Source organism: Palaemon carinicauda, chromosome 9 (genome assembly GCF_036898095.1).
Source record: "Palaemon carinicauda isolate YSFRI2023 chromosome 9, ASM3689809v2, whole genome shotgun sequence".
Lineage (NCBI taxonomy): Eukaryota > Metazoa > Arthropoda > Malacostraca > Decapoda > Palaemonidae > Palaemon > Palaemon carinicauda.
In genome coordinates, this window is record NC_090733.1 from 115,660,259 (window position 1) to 115,679,577 (window position 19,319).

Consider the following 19,319-nt stretch of genomic DNA (forward strand, 5'->3'; position numbering starts at 1 on the left):
ATAGTAATTTTTTCCCAGGTAGTATTATGGATAGAGGTATTGATATGGTAACATGTACATCGATGATCACCAGAAGTACAATACTGTAGTGTATCCTGGATAAGTGCATGCAAGCCAAATCATCCCAACTGATCAGCGGACAGTGTTACGGCAAATTACAGCTAATGTTTGTCACAGGTGATGTGGGATTCAACATTTTAAGGTAAAAGTTATTGAATGTGGTTTATAAGTGACAAACTAAAATTTTAAGTTAAAACTTATTCTTTTGTAAATACTATACAAACCTGTTAACTTTGAAACAAAATTTCTTCCTTAATATGCTGTAGATTCTTAGCTGCAATGAAATCCTTAACTATAATTTCTTGTAGATCTGCTGCAACCCCATTAATAAGCAGCACTTTTAAATATCTAGGATTCTGTATATAAACAAATTAACGATGATGAATGGAGAAGTATTGAATTAAAAGATCAAGATAGAGAGAGGACTGGCAAAATCTAACCGAGGCCCATTGTGTCAGTAGGCGTAGGAGGAGGGATTATGATGACTTAAAGGTTTAGATTTGAAAGGCCAAAATAAGGTTGTAGGGGTAGTGAGTTAACAGTTACCTGAGGTCGCGGACTATATAATGCTCTAGTTTCCAATCCATATTGTTGCAGGGAAAAAAAATTTATGGATTGGTGTAAATATTAAAATTATCTTGCTTGTGAGCTATAGGCACGTACAATATTTAGAAGTGTCTTGTCATATTTTTAAGTTGAAAAGTATGCGTTTATAGGTTTTAGAGCAAATGTATTTTTCATAGAAGTTTCAGGGCTTGGTTTTTATCAATGGCTATTTGTGATAGATCATACATTGTATACCACATTCAAAGAATCAGAATTGGGGAATTTTACTGTAAAATTTATCCTAGGTTAAATCAGTTTTAATTGAAAGTTTTTATGCAGTCATTTGCTATAGATATCTTTGAAGACTTAAGCTTGCCCCCTTTTTGGTGTAACAACAGTTGTTTTGTTAGCATATTTGTAGTAAAAAGTTACTCGTTATGCATATTTGATTTGGTTATTTGCCTGTTCAAACAGGATATCAACCTTATAGATTGATTATTCTATATTTAGTGTAAATTGATTTTCAATTAGTTGACTGGGATATTCACCCTAGGAGATTTAAATTATTATTCATCTAAAGATTGTGATTTATTTAGTTTTTTAATAGATATGACCATAGTTTTTAATGTTACAATATTCCAACTGCTGTAATCTTTATACAATTCAGCACATTTCCCAAGGAACTTGCTTTCTATAAAAAAAACAAAGCTTCCTAGTCAAAATCCTGTCCTCTCTTTCCGTTGTTTCTCTTTTTGAGATTCATATTTATGTAATTCTAGCGGACTTGGAGATTGGTCATATAACTAAGATTAAGTAATAAGTACTTTCTGGTTACCAGGTATCCATAATTTTTAATTAAATCCTGTATTATTAGAGGATGTTTAGCTTAGTGTGTGGAAAATAGATATTAGACTAACACTTGAAGATATGTAGGATGGATATTAGAGGGCTGTCTTCCATAAGAAATATTTTCCCTTAAGAAATGCTCCCACTAAAGCTTAGTTTCCAATAAATATAACTCGTTCAGATTTTCTATCATTGTTTCCTTTCTAATACGTACTCTTGGATCTCTGCAGTATCTGCAAGTAAATGAGCATGTTTAATTTAATGCGAGAGTGCTTTATATGATTTTATAATTCCTACGTTTATACTTTTGAATTAATGTACCATGAAAATGCAGGAAATTTAAATTGGTGAATGCGTGAAATGAGGTATATGGGTACAAATTTTGTTTGTGATATTGGCATTTGATTTAACAGTTTTAGATGCTATTCTAAGTTTTGAGTGAATAAGTATACACAAATCTTTGAATATTAAGACTTTTTAATGCTCTTTGAATAGGAATCTTTTAAGATCACTGCCAAAGGTTCTTGAAGTTAATACCTGGAAAATTATGAACTATGGAGGATGTCACGAACACAACGAATTGTATTTACGAGCAGCTGTTTTACAGTAATGGCAGTTTCAAAAATAAAGATGCAGATTTATCAACTTCTTGTGTAAGTTTGGGTAAAAAATAATTTGGGCTTTTTGTCAAATTTAATTCTTAGATAATTTTTTTTAAACCCAATGTTTGAACTTAATAAGGCTAAAATATAGACTGTTCACTCATAAGATTTTAAGAGATAGACTTTAATTATCTGTGAATATGTAAAGTTTATATTCTTGTATCTTTCTATTTATCTACCGGTTAGGCGATACATGCACTAGTGGACAAATTGCTAGTTACATTATTGAATAAAAAATTTGAGTTTTTCAAAGATTTCTTTCTCAAAAAGCTGAACATTTTCCATTCAACTTTAGATTTAATTTTCTAGAAAAGTAACCCTAATATTAAGGGAAACAAATTTAAAGGCTACACTGAATTCTCTATTCGGGTGGTTAATTATTCTCACAGGGCAATTTCAAATTAAAAAAAAAAATAGAAGATGTTATTTTTGATTTTATGAAATGTGGCTTTGTTGGTAAAAGATAATTATGCTAGAAGATCCATAGGAATGGAGTTAGGTAAAATTTGCTTTTAAACCTACTGTAATCTGGAGTGGAATATTTGCAATATTTATCAGTATTTTGATTTTTAATATTGAATAAAAATAATTGGTACAAAATTTTAAGTCTTGTGATGAGGTTTGAGATTTTATGGCCTGAGAGGTTGCTTAGTTGTGCTTGCCGTTTTCAACCACCAGGATAAGACTTTGCTATAACCAGTCATGTATCTAAAACCTGTGTTAAAGCAAAATGATTGGCAAGAGGATTTTAATTCTATTCTTAGTGATGAAGTTAAGCAAAATGAGTTTTCTAGACTTTTGTAGGGAAATATTTTCCTTTTTGGGCTCAAGCCATGATGTCCTGATGGAAGGTTCCTTCAGTAGCTTCCTTGGGTATATTTGACTACAGGGATATTCCCAGAGAATTAAACTAAAGGTTATCACAGAATTCTAACTTCTGGTGCGAGTACCCTAAAGGTTTCCCTCTAGGATATCGTATATCAACAGGGGACGCATGTATTAACACGACACATAGCTATCTGCACCCTGTATAGAGTTAACACTTCGATGTGGAAAGGTGGAGAATAACTGGGGAGCCGTTCCACAGTTACACTCGTCCATGGCTGCTTTTGGTACTCAAAACGTAAACAAACGGGCGCCATTGCTAAATGACGTCACGTCCGTCCTCATCCTTCAACCTGTAGCTCCTTGCTTTGGTCGGATTTTCCTTAGTGTGCGATTTTCATCTTCTTACATCGCCGTTATGTCGTTACCTTCAGCCTCGCCTTCTTCTGGAAAGTTGAGTACCAGGTCCCAGTATTGTTTAAATAAGCTCTAGCCGTAAAGTAACGTCTACTTTTCGTAAAATATTGTGTTTTGTGGCAGAGCTGTGCCGATCCCGGACGCGCCATTTTATGGCGTCGCTGTTCATTTGCATGCTTTATTTAGTTAGCCAGAACAGCTTTATCCGGTCTCTTAACTAATTAATATTATTAGTTATTTAGTCTTCATAGCTAGGAATTACTTATATCGTGTTTTAGCGCTCATCTGACTCGGTCGCCGTTCGACCCCATACTGGATCGCTAGCTTAGCCCTTAGGCTGGATATCCTAGTGCTTGTGTTCATGCATGATATATACCAGTGTTCCTAGGTTAAGTTATGAAGATTGTGGCATTATCAAACATACTGTTAACTGTGATGTAAGTGTTTTCGCCTTCGGGGACCATATAGGGGACTGGGTTGATTGCGTATCTTTCCACCCTAACCTAAATGTAGGAACCCCTATATGCCCCCTAATCCCCTGCCTGCGGGCATTCCCTCTGTGTGGGCCTGCTTCCCCTTCTATATAGAGGAATCTTGTCTACAAAACAGAGTATTTATCGCTTCTCTGTCTACCCTAAGGGAATGATCCCCCCTTAGGGTCGTGACCGAGAAATAGGGAGTGGCTCTGCCCTTCCTCAGTAGCACTTGGTTGGGTTGCTCCTTCCTCCCTGCAACTTGCGATGTGTCTTTCAGCTTGCCTAGCCTAGGAGTTAACCCTCCTTCTCTAGGTTAAGCTCTGGGGGTTGATTCTGTGCTTTTGTTGTTTGAGACGGTACTCCTGTACCATTCTCATTCTGGTTACCTAACCTAGGTTAGGGAGCGTTCTCCCTCTCCTTGGTGGCCGTTCTTGTACGGGGTCTCCCCTATGGAGGGACCCCTCATCTTCTCCCTCCCCACCTATCCCTTTGGTGTGGGCTTGCCTATGCACATCTGTCCTTGGTCCTACAACTCCTCCCGTGGGTGGAGTGGTGGGGCTAGCCTGTTCTCCTGCTGAGCTGGCCGCTCTGGTGCACGTGCCCTTCATGGCGTTCTATGGGGGTAGTTGCCGGCAGCGGTCCGGCTGGCGGGGGTTTCCCCCTCTTGAGTGCCCTCTAACCCTCCCTTGGGTTACCCCAGACACCCGGCCGATTGCCAGACCCCTCCCGCCGGATGCTTGGAGTATCTGGTCCTATCGTGAGTGCACTCTCTCCGGAGGGATGCCGGAGAGGTATGTGATCTTACCCCTTCCATCCCTCCTTACCTTTCCCTCCATCTATCCTGGTGCCGGTCCCTTGCCGCCTCCACCGCCGGCGATACTGCCTTGCCTCTGGTGACATTCTTTCATAAGATGCCCTCCCCCCTCTAAGACGTCAGCCCTCCGTGTGCCGGAGGCTTCCGCCTTCCGTCGGCATACAGCCGACGTCCCACCCACCATTTTACCTAGTAACAGCTGGCCGACCCTCCGTGCCGGCCACCGGCGTGCCGGCATTGATGCCGGCGGTCTAGGTATACAACCATATACATATCTATCTTATGAATTGATCCAAGCTCACCAGGCAGTCAGCCGTCGGCTGCCGGAGCCGCCGCCTCCTGCCGGCGACCCGCCGCTGTGCCGGCGGTCGCCACGAGGGTATTATAATTTAGATACTCAATGTGTCTGTCTTGATGCCTTCCACCCTGCAGGACCGGCCTCCGGCGTGCCGTCGGTCTGCCGGCACCCCCTGGAGACGTTGAGGGACATGCGCCCCTTCTCATGCCTGCCGACAGCATGCCGACAGCTAGCGTACTGCAGCCGGATGGCTTGGCCACTTCCATGTATAGGTGTTGTCTTGCCATCTGAGATTGTGGCTGTGCTGTCTGCTTGCACATTGCAATATTCCAGCGTGCTCTGTGTGTCTTGGTGCGGCCGATTGCCGGAACCTATATCTAATAAGGGGTTCTTCTATTTCCCCTTCTGCCCGGGGATCTGAGTGGTCTCGGTCCCTGCTGCACCTCGCGGGCAGTTTCTGTTGGAGGCTTAGCTTCTACCCACCACGGCTTGTCCATGTGGATTACCGTTTTGTGACCTTCGGCCACAAAGGAGATTGCCTGCTGATGGGGTTGCGGTGACCAGCTGGGCGGGATTCACAAGTGTGTGTCTATCTACTTCCTTTCCCGCTCACTACTCTCAGGCATTGTAATACCTTATGAATTATTTTAATGCTTAAAAATTTGGATTGGGTTGTCTTAATTTTAGAGTAATGTAAGTCATTCTTGTGCCTTCCATGTGCTCGTGATCTCTTTCTTTTACAGGAGGAGTGTATGATGTGCAAAAGCAACTTTTGTGGAGTGAAGCGCCCGGACTTCTACGGGCACAAGGCGTGCCGGACCCACGCCCCCTGCGCCGCCAAGAGAGGCGACCTGAAATACTGGGACCCGCAGCACTGTACAGTCTGCAAGAGTCGTTTGGCTGAGGCGTTCGACGATACTCCTTCTGTGGAGGCAAGGGACAACGCTCGAGAGAAGCTACGCAAGTGGATGCGTGGCTTCCAGAAGAACGCCACTGGACCGTATCTCGCCAGCGAAGATTTGAGGGCCTTGCTGTTTCCAAAGGCATCAAAAGACTGTGATCCCCAGTGATCAGATCCCCACCGTCCAGCTCGTGGTGGAACCTGATATCGTCATGGCCCAGTCCATGCACGAGTGCCACTTGGATTCCGATAACGTGGAACGTATGTCGGAAGTGTCGGAAGAGACGGAGAAGAACCTCATGGGCGAGGAGCTCGACTATGAGGAAGATCAGGTGGAATATCCTGATTCGGAGTCCAAGGTCGCTCCCACTCTTACTCCCGCAGCGACTCCTGCACCGTCCGAGGAACCTGTTCCTTCGACTTCCGGACCCTCTTCCATCGGGCACTCAGGAGGTCTTCAAGATGCTTGAAGCCCTCATGGAAAGAAAACTTCGAGAGACCCAGGAGCAATTCCGGTCTACCCTAGTCAAATTTAAACAACCGAAACTGATTTCGGTTAAGGACCTCCCCGCTTGCTCGGATACTAACCCATGGAGATATGCCGAGCATATGCCGATCACGACTGGTAAGATCTTCATCAGTGAGAAGGTTGGCTCTTATCTTGTTGGAAGAAGTGGAATTCTTCCCGAACTTCGAGGCTTATCCGGACTGTTACGTCCGGCTCAGGTCCGAACCAGCCTCAAAGGAAGAGACCGAACTGAAGGAAGTAATAGTGTTCGATCTCGCGAAGGCCTAGGCTATGCTAGCCAGTGCTGTGAAGAGTAGGGGTTTCACCAACTCCAAGATGCCGGCGCTCAGTAAGAAGCACCCAACCTTCGTTGCGCCGAATGCTGCGACTTTCCCCTTTATCGAAAAGGCCTTCACAGCGGTCTTAAAGGCAGTGGAGGAAGGGAAACCTTACCCTGCACTTGAGGAATGCTGACCCTTCTCCCTTACCGTTCCTCCCGATGATAGGCGCTGGAAAGACGTCCAGTCAACCTTCACGGTGTGTAAGTTAGAGCCTGACGTAGCCGGTCGTCAGTTCAATGAGGACCTCCCAAGGCTAAATGATCACCTCCTTCGTAGGGAACAGGATACGAAGGAGAGGCTTGCCGCATCGCTGTCCCTCCAGGTACAGCTTGAACTTATGGCCGGGGATGCTAGAGTCCCGGACTTTTACATGGTCCTAGCCAAAACACACTTGGCAACGGTGACTAAGGACCTGTATAGCTTCACTAAGTCTCGCAGAGCCTGTCGTGAATTCGTGTTTGCCAGCGCGACGGTAAAACACGAACCCCGGAGGTTGATTTCCTCTAATATCTGGGGTAAATATCTTTTTCCCTCCTCCCTGGTGAAAGAGATTGCAGACAAGGCCGCCACAGAGAACAGGAACCTTCTCCACAAGTGGGGTATGTCGAGAAAAAGGAAATCCTCTCAGGACGATGGCCCTCAACCTAAGAGGAAGTCTCAGAAACCGAAACTCCAGCAATGTCAACAGAGACGGCAGTTTCCGGGTTCCGCTACTCCCCAAGTGGCCGCACAGCCACAGCAGACCTTTCAGTTGGTCCCCCAACCGGTGGTGTCGCAGTCACCGGTCTTTACCCCTGCATTTGAGCAACAGGCTACTACCTTTCGTCCCAGAGGTAGGGGCTCAAACAGAGGTTCCGGCAGAGATTTGTCTCGCCGCCCCTCCAGAGGCTGAGGAGGAAGGGGAGCTAGCGGCCGAGATGGCAAACCCTCGGGACACCAGAAGCAATGAAGTGCTTCCGGTGGGAGGAAGACTCCGCCAATTCCAGGATCGTTGGACCTTCGATCCCTGGGCACACAGCATCGTCAAGAAGGGACTAGGCTGGAGCTGGACGCAACCACCCCCAGCCTTCCAGCAATTCTTCCAACAGTCAATCCCCCTCCTGGAAGAATACGTCCTAGAACTCATGAACAAGAAGGTGATCAGGAGGGTAAAGTCAACCAGGTTCCAAGGGAGACTATTTTGCGTTCCCAAGAAGGACTCCGATAAACTCGGTCATATTCTAGACTTATCCCCTCTCAACAAGTTCATTTCGAACAACAAGTTCAAGATGGACTCTCCAACAAATAAGGACCCTTCTGCCTCAAGGGGCCTACACAGTCTCCATAGACCTGGTGGATGCCTACTGGCACGTTCCAATGAATCATCACGCTTCCTCCTACCTAGGATTTCGACTCTAAAGGAAAAGTTACACCTTCAGGGCCATGCCCTTTGGGCTCAACGTGGCTCCACGGATCTTCACCAAGCTGGCAGACGCCATCGTCCAACAGCTCCGCCTTCACGGCGTCCAAGTGATGGCCTACCTAGACGTCTGGCTGGTCTGGGCGACATCGCCCGAAGATTGTGTAAGAGCCTGCAACAAAGTCACCCAGTTCCTAGAGCATCTGGGATTCAAGATAAACACCGAGAAATCTCGCCTCTCTCCAGCTCAGAAGTTCCAATGGTTGGGAATACATTGGGATCTTCAGTCACACCACCTTTCCATCCCGCAGAAGAAAAGGAAGGAAATAGCAGGGTCTGTCAGAAGACTGCTGAAATCCAAACGGATCTCAAGACGACAGCAGGAACAAGTTCTCGGCTCTCTACAGTTCGCCTCTGTGACAAACCCAGTGCTTTGCGCACAGCTAAAGGATGCCGCGGGAGTCTGGAGACGTTTCACATCCATCGCTCGAAGAGACCTCAAGAGACGGCTTCCAAACAGACTTCGCTTACTATTAAAGCCGTGGTCGGAAGCAATGGCCCTGAAAATTTCCATTCCTCTTCAACACCCGCCTCCATCGATCAACATCCACACGGACGCTTCACTGGAGAGTTGGGGAGGTCACTCCCACCAACGACAGGTTCAGGGAACATGGTCTCCTCTATTCAAGACGTTTCACATCAACATCTTGGAGGCCATGGCGGTTTTTCTCACCCTGAAGAAACTCTCCCCGCCTCCCTCGATCCACATCCGTCTGACTCTGGACAACTCGGTGGTAGTCAGATGTCTCAATCGTCAGGGCTCGAGATCGCCCCAGATAAATCAGGTACTTCTTCCGATCTTTCGCCTGGCAGAAAAGAAGAAATGGCACCTGTCTGCAGTTCACCTACAAGGATTCCGCAACGTGACAGCGGACGCTCTTATCACAGACAAGCCCAATAGAGTCGGAATGGTCTCTAGACTCAAGATCATTCTCCTTCATCTCTCACCAAGTCCCGGAACTTCAGATCGATCTCTTCGCAACGAGCGACAACAATCAACTTCCTCGATATGTGGCCCCGTACGAGGACCCCAAGGCAGAAGCAGTGGATGCCATGTCACTGGATTGGAACAGATGGTCCAGGATATACCTGTTCCCTCCCCCCAACATTCTGCTGAAAGTCCTCTCCAAACTGAGAACCTTCAAAAGGACAGCGGCCCTAGTGGCTCCCAAGTGGCCCCGGAGCAATTGGTACCCTCTGGTCCTGGAGCTGCAGCCCACGCTGATCCCCCTACCGGACCCAGTTCTCTCTCAACAAGTACAGAAGTCGACTGTCTTCGCTTCATCACTGAAAGTCAGGGACCTTCATCTTATGATTTTCTCTCCTTAGCCGCAAAGAAAAGGTTTGGAATCTCGAAGAAAAGTCTAGACTTCCTCGAGGAATACAAGACTGAATCCACACGACGGCAATACGAATCTTCCTGGAGAAAGTGGGTCTCGTTCGTCAAAGCAAAAAATCCTACGGAAATCACCATTGATTTTTGCATGTCCTTCTTCATTCACCTTCATGGACAAGGCTTGGCAGCCAACATGATTTCCACCTGCAAATCGGCTTTGACTAGACCACTACTGTACGCTTTCCAGATTGATCTGTCCAGTGATATCTTCAATAAACTACCAAAGGCATGCGCTAGACTACGCCCAGCACCTCCGCCAAAACTTATCTCCTGGTCCCTGGACAAGGTGCTCCATTTTGCCTCTAACCTGGACAACGATTCGTGCCCTCTAAAAGACCTGACTCAAAAAGTTATCTTCCTTTTTGCTCTCGCCTCGGGAGCCCGAGTCAGCGAAATAGTGGCATTGTCAAGAGACGAGGGTCATATCCTGTTCGCAGATACAGGAGAACTTACCCTCTTCCCTGATCCGACGTTTCTCGCAAAGAATGAACTACCAACCAAGAGATGGGGCACTTGGAGAATCTGCCCCCTGAAGGAAGATGTCTCTCTATGCCCAGTGGAGAGTCTTAAGGTCTATCTTCGAAGAACTTCAGACTTCAGTGGAGGACAACTCTTCAAAGGAGAAACATCGGGTAGTGATCTGTCAATGAAACAACTAAGAGCGAAAATCACCTACTTCATTCGCAGAGCGGATTCTGATAGTACACCCGCAGGTCATGATCCTAGAAAAGTCGCGTCTTCTCTGAATTTCTTCCAGAGCATGGATTTTGAAAGCCTCAAGAGCTTCACAGGGTGGAAATCGTCGCGCGTTTTCTTCAAGCACTATGCGAAGCAAGTGCATGAAGTTAAACATTTCGTGGTAGCCGCAGGTAGTGTTATGAAACCTGCCGTTTAGCTCTGCATAGAACAGTGAGTTACTTGGGACTTTAACTCTACGGGTGCCTCTGTTGACCCTCTCGTGATACATAGTGATTTCATGGACACTTAGTGTTTCTAATAGACTGTTCTTATCAAGGTGAAATGTCATAGACTTCACATGAGTGCCACATGCTCTAGGGCATGATGTGTTTTTATTTGATAAAGACTGACGTTCCTCTGGAACTTGTGTTTCTAAAAGTGAAATTTCTTTCAGATTCAAGATTGAAGTCTTTTGTTTTCTATGTACATTATTCTTTATTATTGTAAATTAACTTTACACTTATCATTGCAATTGTTATCACAATAATCTGCAATCTATGAAATAAAATGTCTATTTTATTACATGTGCGTCTCTCTCAGCTCCTATTATTTATTATGAAATATATGATTGTCATAGTTTCATTTAACCCCTTCCTCTTGAATGAGAAGAATAATATAAATTTACTTGTATTATATACTCACCCATGCTGTGTAATATTCCTACCCGAATACTTACCTTCGTCCTGCCTTCGAGACCAGATTGATCTCTCCTCCAAGGAGCGTAGTGATTGTTTATCACTTACCTATGCTTGATAATGTTCCTACCCAAATATTAACCTTCTGTCTTGTCTCCGAGTCCTGCACGAACTCTCCGCAGGGTGAGTAGCCCTTCAATGATCACTTCGAGATATTGGTATGGTCCACCGGGACTTCTCTGCCAGGGGGGCAGGAAGCTGGATCCCCACGGAAACTCTAGCAAGGACACTTTACATACCTGTATTCGAAGCCCTTGGCACTTGCATAAAAAGGGGAAAATTTCCACAATACATTAATTCTCTGGTACACTTCCATCAGGACGTCATGGCTTGAGCCCAAAAAACGGATTTTGAGCGAAGCGAAAAATCTATTTTTGGGTGAGATAGCCATGACGTCCTGATGGACCCTCCCGTCTATTCTAGTCCAGCCTTTCAGGCCCCGCCCTGTTCTGCTGTATCATGGAGATTAGCAAGAAGCTGGCCTCAGGATGAGGACGGACGTGACGTCATTTAACAATGGCGCCCGTTTGTTTACGTTTTGAGTACCAAAAGCAGCCACGGACGAGTGTAACTGTGGAACGGCTCCCCAGTTATTCTCCACCTTTCCATATCGAAGTGTTAACTCTATATGGGGTGCAGTTAGCTATGTGGCGTGTTAATACATGCATCCCCTGTTGATATACGATATCCTAGAGGGAAACCTTTAGGGTACTCGCACCAGAAGTTAGAATTCTGTGATAACCTTTAGTTTAATTCTCTGGGAATATCCCTGTAGTCAAATATACCCAAGGAAGCTACTGAAGGAACCTTCCATCAGGACGTCATGGCTATCTCACCCAAAAATAGATTTTTCGCTTCGCTCAAAATCCGTTTTCTAGTCTCATTTTAAGTGTTCATAGGTTTCAATTAATAATATTTTTTTTTCAATAGTAATGTTTTCTTTTCTAGGTACTAGTGTGGATAGAGATATTGATTGGTAACATGTACATCAATGACCATCAGAAGTACAATAGTGCATCCTGGATATAGCTATGTACGCCAAATCACTACTACTGATCAGGGGACCGTGCTACGGCAAATCACAGGTAATGTTTGTCACAGGTGATGTTGGATTTCAGATTTTTAAGATAAACTTTATTAACTATGGTTTATGATTGACTGAAACTAAAATTCTAGGTTAAAATTTACTCTCGTAAATACTGTACAAACCTATACTTTCAAGCAAAATTTCTTCCTTGATATGTTTCTTATCCTTATCTGCAATGAAATCTTTAACTATAATTTCTTGTAGATATGCTGCAACCTCATTAATAAGCAGTAGTTTAGGAACTAGTATTCTGTAGATAGTAAATTTAATTCTATTGAATGGAGAAGTATTGAATTAAAAGCTCAAGATAGAGACGACTGGCAAAATCTAACAGAGGCCCTTTGTGTCAATAGGTGTAGAAAATTAATAAGATTTAAAGCTTAAGATTTGAGAGGCCAAAATGTGCTTGCAGGGGTTGTGAGTTACCAGTTACCTAAGGTCCTGGACTATACAATGCTTTAATTTCCAATCCATATTGCTGTAGGGAAAACTAAAATGAACTAGTGTAAAGATGTTGAAATTAGCTTGCTTGTGAGCTGTAGGTACGTACAATAATCAGAAGGCTTATCATATTTTGAAGTTAAACAGTGTGTGTTTGTAAGTTCTAGAGTGAAAAACAAAAGTTTCAGGGCTTGGTTTTTATCAATGGCTATTCGTTGTAGATCATACATAATATACCATCTTCAAAGAATTAAAATTGTGGAATTCTACTAGTTAGTTTAACAGTAAAGTTAATCTTAAGTTATATCAGTTGCAATTGAAAATTGAAAGTCAAGTCTAAAGTTTTGTTAGGGTATTTGTAGTAGAAAGTTATTTCTTATGCATATTTGATCTAGTTATTTGCCTGTTCAAACAGATTATCAACCTTTCTAGACAATGTCTTTATTTTGCTTAAATGGCTTTTTAATAAGTTGACCGGGGTATTCACTTTGAGATTCAAATTATAAATCTCAAGATTGTGCTTTAGCATGATATTTAGCTTTTTATAGTTATGAATAGTTTTTAACGTTGCAATATGGTACTGTAATGTAAATACAATTGCTACAACTGCTGGTATGTTTATAAATCAAAGCTCATTTCTCGAGGAGCGTGTTTTTATATAAGAAAAAACTCGCGCTCCCTATTCAAAATCCTGCAATCTGTTACCTTTGTTTTTCTCTCGAGGTTCATAGTTGTGCAATTCTAAAGCACAAGAGATTTGTCATATACTGTACTAAGATTGAGTAATAATTACTTTCTGGTTACCAGGTATCCATAATCTCAAATACTCTATAAGACAAAAATTATGTCCCTTTATAGATACTCCCACTAAAGCTTAGTTTCCAGTTAGTATAACTCATTCGGATATTTTATAATTGTTTCCATTCTAATATGCCCTCTTGGATGTTGGCAGTATCTGCAGGTGATTTGAGCATGTACGGTTTAATGCAAGAGTGCTTGATATAATAATATAATGCCTACGTTTATACTTTTGAATTTAATGGTTGACTGTGTGTGAAATGAGGTAGTAAATTATTTCCAATATGGATTTTATCAAAGCCCCTTAGTGCTTCATGCAAATTAGCTAAATAGATAATGCCTAGTTATTTCAAATCCTAACTTAATCAAATTTTGGTTTGTCTTCCAAATTATTTTTAGTTAGCCTGGTAGTAAAGGTGACATTACCGATTCGCCTGCTTTAATATACAGTGCAGTACTGCACTGTAATCTAATTGAAGTCAGTGAATTGTTGCAATATAACTACTTATATATCAATGGGATTGCTCTGTAGTGTCACAGCGCCAAGGACATTGCACGAAAATTTCTTATCCTTTAGCTCTTAGTTGCATCACTTTTGCCTTCTTTACCTCTATTCCTGCTTCACCTATTCCATACTGTCCTAGCTTCCAATTTTGCCTTTTGTACCTCTATTCCTGCTCTAGTTATTCCATACTGTTCTAGCTTTCAAATTTGCCTTCTGTACCTCTATTCCTGCTTCAGTTATTCCATAATGTCCTAGCTCTCAACTTTGCCTTCTGTACCTATATTCCTGCTTCAGTTATTCCATACTGTCCTATCTTTCAAGTTTGCCTTCTGTACCTCTATTCCTGCTTCAGCTATTCCATGCTGTCCTAACTTTCAATTTTGCCTTCTGTACTTCTATTCTTGCTTCAGTTATTCCCTACTATCCTAGCTTTCAATTTTGGCTTCTGTACCTTATTCCTGCTTCAGTTATTCCATTGTGTCCTATCTTTCAATTTTGCCTTCTGTACCTCTATTCCTGCTTCAGTTATTCCATACAGTCCTATCTTTCAAGTTTGCCTTCTGTACCTCTATTCCTGCTTCAGCTATTCCATGCTGTCCTAACTTTCAATTTTGCCTTCTGTACTTCTATTCTTGCTTCAGTTATTCCCTACTATCCTAGCTTTCAATTTTGGCTTCTGTACCTTATTCCTGCTTCAGTTATTCCATTGTGTCCTATCTTTCAATTTTGCCTTCTGTACTTCTATTCCTGCTTTTATTCCATACTGTCCTATCTTTCAATTTTACCTTCAGTACCTCTATTCCTGCTTCAGTTATTCCATGCTGTCCAAGCTTTAAATTTTGCATTCTGTACTTCTATTCCTGCTTTTATTCCATACTGTCCTATCTTTCAATTTTACCTTCAGTACCTCTATTCCTGCTTCAGTTATTCCATACTTTCCAAGCTTTAAATTTTGCCTTCTGCACTTCTATTCCTGCTTCAGTTATTCCATACTGTCACAGCTTTAAATTTTGCCTTCTGCACCTCTATTCCTGCTCGAATTATTCCATACTGTCCAAGCTTTCAAATTTGCCTTCTGTACCTCTATTCCTGCTTCAGTTATTCCATACAGTCTAAGCTTTCAATTTTGCCTTCTGTACCTCTATCCCTGCTTCAGTTACTGTATTTCATACTGTCCAAGCTTTCAATTTTGCCTTCTGTACTTCTATTCCTGCTTCACTTATTCCATACTGTATTAGCTTTCAATTTTACCTTCTGTACCTCTATTCCTGCTTTAGTTATTCCATACTGTCTTAGCTTTCAATTTTTCCTTCTGTACCTCTCTTCCTGCTTCAGTTATTCCATACTGGCCTATTTTCCAATTTTGCCCTCTGTACCTCTATTCCTGCTTCAGTTATTCCATACTGTCCTAGCTTCCAATTTTGCCTTCTGTACTTCTATTCTTGCTTCAGTTATTCCATACTGTCCTAGCTTCCAATTTTGCCTTCTGTACCTCTATTCCTGCTTCAGTTATTCCATACTGTCCGACCTTTCAATTTTGCCTTCTGTACTTCTATTCCTGCTTCAGTTATTCCATAATGTCCTAGCTTCCAATTTTGCCCTCTGTACCCCTATTCCTGCTTCAGTTATACCATACTGTCCTAGCTTCCAATTTTGCCCTCTGTACCTCTATTCCAGCTTCAGTTATTCCATACTGTCCTAGCTTCCAATTTTGCCTTCTGTACCTCTATTCCTGCTTCAGTTATTCCATACTGTCCTAGCTTCCAATTTTGCCTTCTGTACTTCTATTCCTGCTTCAGTTATTCCATACTGTCCTAGCTTCCAATTTTGCCTTCTGTACCTCTATTCCTGCTTCAGTTATTCCATACTGTCCGAGCTTTCAATTTTGCCTTCTGTACTTCTATTCCTGCTTCAGTTATTCCATAATGTCCTAGCTTCCAATTTTGCCCTCTGTACCTCTCTATTCCTGCTTCAGTTATTCCATACTGTCCTAGCTTCCAATTTTGCCCTCTGTACCTCTATTCCTGCTTCGGTTATTCCATACTGTCCTAGCTTCCAATTTTGCCTTCTGTACTTCTATTCCTGCTTCAGTTATTCCATACTGTCCTAGCTTCCAATTTTGCCTTTTGTACCTCTATTCCTGCGTCAGTTATTCCATACTGTCCGAGCTTTTAATTTTGCCTTCTGTACTTCTATTCCTGCTTCAGTTATTCCATAATGTCCGAGCTTTCAATTTTGCCTTCTGTACCTCTATTCCTGCTTCAGTTATTCCATAATGTCCTAGCTTCCAATTTTGCCTTCTGTACCTCTATTCCTGCTTCAGTTATTCCATAATGTCCTAGCTTCAAACTTTGCCTTCTGTACCTCTATTCCTGCTTCAGTTATTCCATAATGTCCTAGCTTCCAATTTTGCCTTCTGTACCTCTATTCCTGCTTCAGTTATTCCATAATGTCCTAGCTTCCAATTTTGCCTTCTGTACTTCTATTCCTGCTTCAGTTATTCCATACTGTCCGAGCTTTTAATTTTGCCTTCTGTACTTCTATTCCTGCTTCAGTTATTCCATAATGTCCTAGCTTCCAATTTTGCCCTCTGTACCTCTATTCCTGCTTCAGTTATTCCATAATGTCCTAGCTTCCAATTTTGCCTTCTGTACCTCTATTCCTGCTTCAGTTATTCCATAATGTCCTAGCTTCCAATTTTGCCTTTTGTACCTCTATTCCTGCTTCAGTTATCCCATACTGTCCGAGCTTTCAATTTTGCCTTCTGTACTTCTATTCCTGCTTCAGTTATTCCATAATGTCCTAGCTTCCAATTTTGCCCTCTCTACTTTTATTCCTGCTTCAGTTATTCCATACTGTCCTAGCTTCTAATTTTGCCCTCTGTAACTCTATTCCTGCTTCAGTTACTCCATACTGTCCAAGCTTTTAATCTTGCCAGCAGTGCCACTGTGGGTTTGCACCTCGGCACTAGATTGCCAACTTGGCCATAGCACCAAACTATATATGGGGCCTAATTCTACTTGAATGATAGTACTGTGGGAACCTGGCACTGGAATTAACAATTGAAGATTACTATTCTAAATTTTTGAGTGATTAGGTACTCAGATCTTTGAACCTTAAACTTTTTTAATACTCTTGTAATCCTAATCTTTTAAAATAACTGCTAAACAGAATTAATTGTAAATATGAACAGCTAGGATACCTTTGTTGATAAAATGACAATTAAAATGTAGATTTATAAAGTTTTGTATAATTGGTATAATTGTAAAAGAATCATTAGGGTTCTTTTCTCAATTAATTCTTGAAAGTTTTTAAGATTTTTTTTTCCAACTTAGTAAGGCTAAATGTTATAAATCTCTTGTTGTTAATAACATGTTAAGCAGAAACTGCCATTGGCGAATACTGTATTTGAATTTTACAGGTACTAATTATTCTGTTTTTCATATTTATTTACCGGTTATAGCCAACCAAGATTAGACTTGGCTATGCCCAGTCATGTATCTGAAAATTTATGTAAAAGCAAAATAATTGGTTAGATTATTTTAATTTTCTATATGTTAAGTAGTTTATAAAATCATAGTTTTCTATATATTTTTGTATTGAAAGGATTTCTCATTTCCAGTCTTCATAGGTTTTTTGTTTTTTAAATAGTAATTTTTTATCTTTTTATCCAGGTACTAGTGTGGATGGAGATATTGATATGGTAACATTCACGCAAATGATCATCAGAAGTACAATACTGTATCCTGGATATATATCCTTGCAAGTCAAATAATTACTGATCGGGGAACAGTGCTACGGAAAATTACAGCTAATGTTTGGTCACAGGTGATGTGGGATTTCAGATTTTAAGATACACTTTATTGAATGTGGTTTATTGGTTACTGAAACTTAAATTTTAAATTACATGTAATCTCTTGTAAATACTGTACAAAACTAGTTAAATTCCAAACAAAACTTTCTTCCTTGATTTGTTGTAGTTCCTTAGCTGCAATTAAATCTGTAACTATATTTTCTTGAAGATCTGCTTCAATCCCGTTAATAAGTAGCAGTTTAAATTATCTAGGGTTCTGTAGAGGAGATAAATTAAGGTATTAGATATGAAATAAAATGTAAAAATTATTATAAAGGGGGTGAAAGTAATCTATAGTCCCAATGCCAGATTGCGTAATTGTAATTTCAAATCCATGTATTGGTAGGGGGAAAAATTATTAGTTTTTTGGCTGGTGAAAAGATATTTAGTTTGCATTTGAGCTTTATAGGATTTCTAAATTTTAATTTAGTATAAATGAAATTCTGAAAAATACGGAAAGTAAGTAGGATTAAGAATACGTCTATATAAAAGCTCAACAACTACATGTTATATCTAATATCTAAAATATCAAATAAATCAGCACTTCATTAGGATTAAAATTATATAATTGGGATATTCCATGGAACGCAAAAACTATTCAGTCTGAAATTATCATGGATAAATGTTAATAACTTGGATTAAGAATGTTAGAATGGAAGATATATTTCAATTTTATCTATTTGGCTGTAAGTTGCTAATTTAGTTAACCTCTTAATTTGGAATATTCTTAACCTAGAATTAAATCTTATTTTTGACGGCAAATATATTTTAGTTTGTTACTTTTAGAATATGGATACTTAATTTAAGTTATTGTATACAGTAGTTGTATAGATAGCCTCTTAGCATTAGATAAACTTTGCCCAAAGGTATCTATCTAATGCTGTAGATCAACATTGATCGAAGAAGCTGATTTGGTCATGTTATTAAGTGACCGGTGCCGACTTGCTTCTAATGATCGTATTGACTCACTGTGACATAATTAATCTAGAGCTCTCTCACCTAAAGGAGGAATTGGCATATTCGCTGGCACCTCTATAACCTGCTATTGATTTAATTTTGATAGGTTAGTGATTGAATCTTTGTAATAAAAATGATCTATTCAAATTCAAAATCAATAAATTACGGCTGCATAGCACTCCCTACCTTCCTTGCACAAAATATCCTCCTATGCATATTATGTCTTATAGAAAACATTAAAAGTGTGTAATTATATAAAAAAAAACATTTTGTTAACTTTGTGTCCATTTCAGATTTTAAGTTGGTTTTGTTAGGGTAATTTCGATTTAATTTCTAAAGAGTTAACCAGTAAAAATATGAAAACTATAGATTCTTTATGTGAAGTTTAATTTTTTTAGGTAAAAGTTTTTATGTTCACTAAATCGTTTATGGTTTACAATCTTTTCAATTTTATAAATATATAAAATATATAGTAACTAGTGTAAATTTCTATGATTGTTTTCAGCCCTTACTTTTTTCAGTGGTTTCAACATATGGGTAAATTAAAGAGAACTACAATAACCTGAAACAGGTGTTCTAAAATACGCACAGTTCAGAAAGGTAAACCGGTAAGAGTTCAGAGTCTTAGAAATTATGAAACAATTTTTAAATTAAGAGAAGCTTAGAATTTTGTTTATTATGAATGCTAGTTTAAAA

The 19,319-nt window shown here is 40.8% G+C and overlaps 1 long non-coding RNA gene across 5 annotated transcripts in view; it reads left to right on the forward strand.

Annotated features, from left to right (window-relative positions):
* LOC137647070 (uncharacterized) overlaps positions 1–18,801 on the forward strand; it is a 138,149-nt gene extending 119,348 nt beyond the window's left edge. For 4 of the 5 annotated variants that reach the window (XR_011045525.1, XR_011045526.1, XR_011045523.1 and 1 more), the window contains exons 2-5: positions 19–202; positions 1,948–2,105; positions 11,931–12,067; positions 17,488–18,801. This is a non-coding gene — a long non-coding RNA (uncharacterized lncRNA). Of the gene's footprint in view, positions 1–4; positions 203–1,947; positions 2,106–11,930; positions 12,068–17,487 lie in introns of all 5 variants that reach the window. The other variant, XR_011045524.1, reaches the window with a different exon arrangement.
* The last annotated feature ends 518 nt before the right edge of the window (positions 18,802–19,319 follow it).